Raw genomic sequence first — 7,684 nt, forward strand, 5'->3', positions numbered from 1 at the left:
TAACAACATTAAATATCTAAATTATTTGAATAATTTTTAAACAACACTTTGAAAAATTGAAATGATTCAAATTGATTAGGTTAATATTATTAGTTTTTTTATTATTTATTTAATTATTTTTATTAAATAATTAATATAATATTTTATAATATAATAAAATTATTTAATCTCTTTTTTTTATTTGTATATAAATGTTGTGAACCAAGAAAATAAATATGGATGGGGTCAAATTTATTTACTTTGTGGGGGCAAAAAAATATTTTTACTATATACTACATATAAAATTTTTAAAACTCAATGGAGCACTTGCCCCACACTAACCAATATAAATCCGTCCCTATTTATACTAAAATACCACGTTACTACCAAATTAACTATTATGTATTTATATATAAATATGTATATTATTTTATTTATTTATTCTAATATATTTTTTATAAATGAGTAGTTGATTTTTTATGTATATATAAAATAATTTTTTTAAAAATATTTATTTTTTTATTAATTATTAATAAAAATAAAAAATTTAGATTACTAAATCGACATATTTTTTTAAAAAAAAGTTCATCAAAAGATAAGTTGCCCATAATAACTAAAAGTTTAAAAGAGCAGTAGAGTACTTACAGTGCAATTATTTTAGGAGATTAATTTGTATTTTTGTTAAGTTTAGAATTAAAAGTCTATATATAAACAGAAGCTGAGAGGTAAAGGCAATTAATCATAAAGTCTATTGGTTGATTTGACAAGACATAAACCGGCTTTGAACCTGCGCAAGCATAGCCCTTTAATTAGTAACCTCCATAGAACTTCAGTTTACTTTAGTATCTTTGGAACGCAATTTCTTACTTTATTATTACAACATTAAAATCAAATTGCTTATGACTTACGAGTCATTCATTCTAAGGAAAAACGCATTATTATTATTATTATTATGGAGAAAGCTGATCCCACTTGTACTCAATTTTTATAACATAAACTTTATTGAAGAAAATGATTCCTTACTTGTTAATTGCTGCTTCTAGTAACCTTGTAAACACAATTTCTTGGGTCTGTCAATGGCTCCATGCTGTCTATAGAGTATGGATATTATTATTGGCCATTGCTAGGGTGCTGGAAAAAGTTTTTTTTTTTTTTTTTTTCTGGTGCTGAAAGTATGTGGCACTTTGAAGTAGAAGACACGTGCTTTTGTTGCTTCCAAAGTACCTATATTTGCTGCGTCAAAACTGATGGTGATCAGTTGATGATGTTTGTCCAAAATTTGGTTAGATGATAATAATATTATGTAAATTATGGGAGTTAAATTATTGGGCCTATTTTTGAGGATTCAGCAAGTATTGGAGGTCACATTTAAGTGTGGCTATTTTATGTTGTGTTATTGAACAAAAAGAAGTGAACATAATATGTGACATTGAAATCCGATTTTTGTTTAAAGTTTTGGACCATGAATAATTTTTTTGGGCATACAAATGAAATTGGATAATGAAAATACTCTTATGGTAATAATAAACAATTAAAATATAAAACCCAAGAAAATAGATAATAACAATAATAATAGTTATAATATTAAAAAAAAAAAGAGAAGACGGGTCTGAAATTAAAGATTTAGGGTACAAAGAGAAAAGGTGCTTCTTATTGCTCTATGGTGTTCAAAGCGCATGTTATTTTGTTTTAAAATTTTGTTCTATGCATTAAAGGAAATTAATAACTTTTATTTTTCTGAAAAAGAATATTTATTTAGATATTTAATTTTTCAAGTTTAATAAATTTTAATTTTTAAATTAAATAAAATAAAAATTTTAAATAGTAGTATTTTGAGTTTAAATATAACTGTTGAAAGTCTATGTTAAATTGAACAACTATGTTTAAATTAAAAAAATTTTGAAAATAAATTTTTTATGAATTTATTTAAATAGATATAATTCATACCTTGAATTATTTTAAATTGTTTTAAGTTTAAACATACATTTTCGCTGTAACGTAGACTTTCAAAATTTATATTTAAACTCAAAATATTACTACTTAAAATTTTTAATTTATTTAATTTTAAAATTAAAAATAATTAAACTAAAAGAATTAAATATCTAAACAAATATTCTTTTTTTTTTAAATAAATAAAGTTATTAATTTTTTTTATTCCAAAGAAAAAGATTTCAAAACTAAATAACATGGGCTTTACAACAACATGGACTAGTAAAAAGTATCTTCTCCCTTTATACCCTAAATCCTTAATTTTAGAACTGTCTTCTATTTTTTTAAAATATTATTATTATTATTGTTATTTTTTATTTTCTTTGGTTTTATATTTTTATTGTTTATTACTACAATAATAGTATTTTATGATCCAATTTCATGTTCATGTTCAAAAACATATTTCATGGTCCAAAACGTAAAATAAAAACCATTGTTCAATGTCATATACATTGTGTTCACTTTATTTTTTTCCATAGCATAACAATAAATAGTGAAATCAAATATTTATTGGGTCCTCAAAAATAAGCCCAATAACATAATTGTCATCATTAACAAAAGATTATTATCATGTAATCAAATTTTCAGCTTACATCACCATCAGTCTTGCCGCAGAAATTGTTTGATAACTTGGAGGCAATAGAACCACGTGTCCTCTCCTTCATCATGCACACACTTTCAGTACGGGCAGAAAAAAATTGGTTTCAGGCTTTCAGCACCATAGGATGACCCATTATTATTTACTATTTAATGATCCATAAATAGAAAAAATCTTCACATTTATGGCCCGTCCGATCCGCCGTCCAATCCATCTGTTAAACATGTTTGTAATGTAAAGGCCAAAAAAAAAACACGTGTTTGTAACGCAACAAAAAATTTTGGTCTCAACTAAAACATGTATTACTATTACCTAATAATACATTCAAAAACAAAAATAATCAGTTAGTCGAGTGGTCAGGATTGAATTTAAACTCCATCTTATTTATGCAGCATTTATTAATTAGTGATATTTTTAAATAGAGTTCAGATGAAATATTATTTTTATATTAAAATTAGCTATTAAAATTAACAATAATATATTTTATATTTTTATGTGTAATTCAATTAATTTTTAATATATATTTTATATTTTTATATGTATTCTATAATGATAGTTGTGGTTGATTTTGATATATATATCTAACATGATTGTAACCAATTTTAAAAAGAAATTAACTTATTTAATCACTTAACTGAAAGAACATTGTGTTTGATAGATTAAATTGAGAAAGTATAAAAAATTAATTTTTAATTAGTTAATATTGGTCAATTTTATTTTTTTTTTAATTCTAAAAATATTTTTTTTTTGAGAATTTAAAAGTTTAAGATTTATAACTTAAAATATTGAGTTAAGGATCTATAATTTAAGATAAAAAAATTATATAAATAAAATAATTTCTAAAAAATTAACTAGTGTTAACTAAAAAAATTAATTTCTTATTGGTACTCGATCAAAGTTTACTACTAATTAATTTGTAAGAACCTATATTGATGAAGTGAGAAGACAGTTATCCTCCCTAGAGCAACCACCCACCTCAATAATTTGGTCCCCCAATAACTTGATGTTCATCCATAATTATAAGCACATGAAAATATCTTATAAAGGGTGGTTGATTGATGTTGATATTTTTAGATGCATTATCAACCCGTTTCTCATTTCCACGCATGCAAAGAAACACGTATCTTTTTTGTTGAAATTTTTTAATAAAAAATTATATAAAATATACTGATTAATCTGATTTATTGTCTCTAAATTAAATATAATATTAATATCTATATTTTTTCTGTTAAATAAAATTTTATGTCTTTATATCTTTATCTCAATAAACTCGTACCTATAAAAAAACATATATAACTTTATGAAGGATGAAATATTGTCTCCAATATTATTGCCTAGAATCTACAATGTGCACATGTGAGGAACTACCGACAGAGTCAGGAGAGTAGAATTTTTGGAGAGATTTCATATATAGTTGCAAATAAAATTATGATAGAGTTTAATTTAAATCCTATTTATTGTCGTCCCTAGCTAATCACTTACACACCCTTTTTTTGTGTGTTCTGTTTTGTATTTTTCGATGTAGGATTCTTTTATGAACTAAAATGTAAAAAAATGATTGTTACAACCTATCTATTAGATGTTTAGCTACCTAATAATAAGATATAAGTCCAATAGTATTAGATATAATAACATAGTATAATAATAAATATACTGTATAAATTTTTATCTTATTCACGCGATATTTAAAGCGTCACAGATAATTATATAATTTTATTTGGTCTAATTTTTATTGTTTCATTATATAATCATGCATATAATAAAAAATTATTTTATAAAATAAAATACTTATCAGTTACACAAATATATTTATATATATAGTTTTTTATTTTGAATATTATTTCAGTATTATTTTAGTATTTTATTTAGTTTTGATTATTACATTTATATTTTATAATTTTAAAAATGTATCATTTTTTATATTTTATTCAAACACTGGGTAATTTGGTCATTTAATTGTTTGTAGAAAGTCGACAACGAAACTCATACTATATACGATTCAATCATCAGGTCTTCTGAAACATGATAAACTAACATAATGATTATAAGGCAAAAATAAATAAGACCATATATATGACAAATTTTTCATAAAAATATTTTTAAAATATTCTGTATTTAAATCTCTAAAAATTATATTTTAAAAATATTTTTATGAAAAATTATATTATATACTTTAATAAAAGTAGTTAGTTAATAAATTTTGAATATAATAATTGAATTATTTATCAAGTAATATAAAATAAAATTTTAATAATTTTATATTTTTATGTTACAGTTTAAAATATTATTTTAATATAATCTTTTAATATTATAAAAAATTTTTGCATAATAATTAATTTTAATAAATAAAAATATTTAGATATTTTGTATTTATATATTTTATATTTAATTATTTAAGAATAAAAGATTATGTTGCCATTTAAAGTATTATGTATTAAAGTATTGACATTTAAAATATTTATTTATGTACTATGATATTCTGTATTTATTAGAGTCCATCAATGCTCTTCTTTTATATTAGCCTTTGATTTTAATCTAAACAAATCTAATGGTCTATATAAATGTGGCACATTCAATAAGCACATAAATGTTGAGCTCATTTTAGACATACCCGACACTTATTATAATATGTATACGGGTAAAACGCGCATTTCATAATATTAGCTAATTATACCAAATGTTATTATAATAACAATTTTTTATACATATGAAGGATGAATTATTTCTTTCCTTAAAAATGATCTTTCTTTTTTTATTTCTTTTTTTTATATGAGTATTTTTGTTTTTGTTTTTTTTTGTTTTTTTTTCAATCCAACAATATATTTTATCTCTACTCTCTAAGTTTTTATAGTTTCATTTGTATCCTATTTTTGGTCAATTTCATATGCATTCCAAAGTTTTTAAAAATTTAGTCTGCATTTTGAATTTTGACAATTCCGTTTGCATTTAAAGTTCCAACAATTTTGTCTGTACTCTAAATTTTTGTTTGCAGTTTTGTCTGCATTTTGAATTTTTCACAATTCCATCTAGATCTCGAATTTCTACCATTTCATTTGTATCTTGAATTTTAACAATTTGATTTACATTTTAAGTTTCTATAATTCTATTTGTACCCTAGTTTCGTCTGCATTTTGAGGCTCCTAATTCACATTAATTTTAATTTTTTGAGAATTTTTATTTAAGTTTTTTTATTTCTTTGTTTTTATTCCTAATTACAAACTCAGATTGTGACTTGTGTTTGAGGAGTAATATTAAACTACTATTTTTAGAATATTTTATATTATAAAATATAATATTTAATAAGTATATGTTGTTATATTGGTTTATGTTTATATAATTTGATATTAGGTTATTTTAATGATATGATTAAATTATATTTTTATTCTATAAATAGACATTATTTCACATGATACATACCACAATACGAGAATAGTATTTGATATTTACTCTTTTAGTTATTATAATGAATTCTATTATATGCATCACTTTTGCACATGAATAGTGATTAAAGTGCCCTAAAGATTTACATAAGAAAAACTGAAAACATCACATCTTAGCTTGATTTGGAAATTAAGAAGTAAACTTCTCCACGAATGCACCTCTATTATTTGGTTTCCTTCAACACTTTACCTCTCTTTTGTTCCGCCTTTTCCTAGTAACTTACGATAAATAATTGATGGAAAAGTATAGGGTATTAATATATTATCTGTCAACTTATTGTCAATAATAATTAATTATTCGGTCCGTTATGTTACCAACAGCATATCTGCCAACTTCTGCTAACTCTTATTTATAACTGTGTTTTATGGAAGTGTCTTCATGGATGTGTCTAATAAAAATGTTTTTTTTATGGTTGTATTTAATAGAAGTGTCTTTATAGATATATTTTCTGGATGTGTCTCTTTATATATGTATTTAAAATATAATAATTAATTATTGTTGGCAATAAGTTGACAGATAATATGTTGGTACCCTATACTTTTTCTTAATTATTATATTTTAAATACATATATAAAGAGACACATCCAGAAAATATATCTATAAAGACACTTTTATTAAACACAGCCATAAAAAAGATATTTTTATTAGACACATCTACGAAGACACTTCCATTAAACACAATTATAAATAAGAGTTGGCAGAAGTTAGTAGAAATGTTGTTGGTAACGTAGCGGACTGATAATTGATTAATTGTTGACCAAACAGAATTTATTATTAAATTATAGTGTAAATTATTAGATATGCATATGAAAAACTCATGCACAAATAAAAACAATACTGAAAGATGAAAAAGACAAAAAAAAATTCAAAAATAGAAACTTTCATAAAAATAACCAACCATCAAATCATCAAGTAGTTGATGAAAAGGACTAATTAACTTCACACATCATGAGAATGCCTTTGTGATAAAATATTATTCAACTACGTTAAAGTCACATAAAATTCAACTATTAAATCAATTATTTTTATAAAATATATATTAGAAATAAATTAAATAATATATTTATACATAAATAAATAATAAATAATTTAATAATTAAGTTTTAATATGTGTCAGTTATTTTTATAGAATATATTTTAAAATATAAAATATATATTAAAAATAAATTAAATAATATATTTATATATAAAAAATAATAAATAATTTAATAATTAATTTTTAATATGCGAATAACACATATAGTGCTCCCTTAATTCTTTCTCATTATGAGAAATAAAATTAATTGACCATAGATCACTTTTATTAAATTTTAAATTTTTTTTAAACTTTTTAAAATTTTCATATTTAAAATATTTTTGTCATCATATGAATATTTGGATAATATTTTTAATAATTTGTCCAATTATAAATAGAAATCGATGGAAAAAAAAAAGACAAGGCAATCCTATATAAATTATAGTTTTTTTTAAATAAATAAAATTAATATTAAAATTATAGATATAAACAGGCAAATTTTTAATTTTTACACTTTATTATATCACTTATTCCGTTTTTAGATAGGATGATTTTTTTTCACAAAATATTTCGTTCTTGGTGAGGACAAGATAAATAAAAAAGAATAAACACAAAAATAAGATAAGATACTATAATTATTTTTAAACGTATTTCGTCTATAT

Source organism: Arachis ipaensis, chromosome B6 (genome assembly GCF_059453495.1).
Source record: "Arachis ipaensis isolate K30076 ecotype BB chromosome B6, ASM5945349v1, whole genome shotgun sequence".
Classification (NCBI taxonomy): Eukaryota; Viridiplantae; Streptophyta; class Magnoliopsida; order Fabales; family Fabaceae; genus Arachis; species Arachis ipaensis.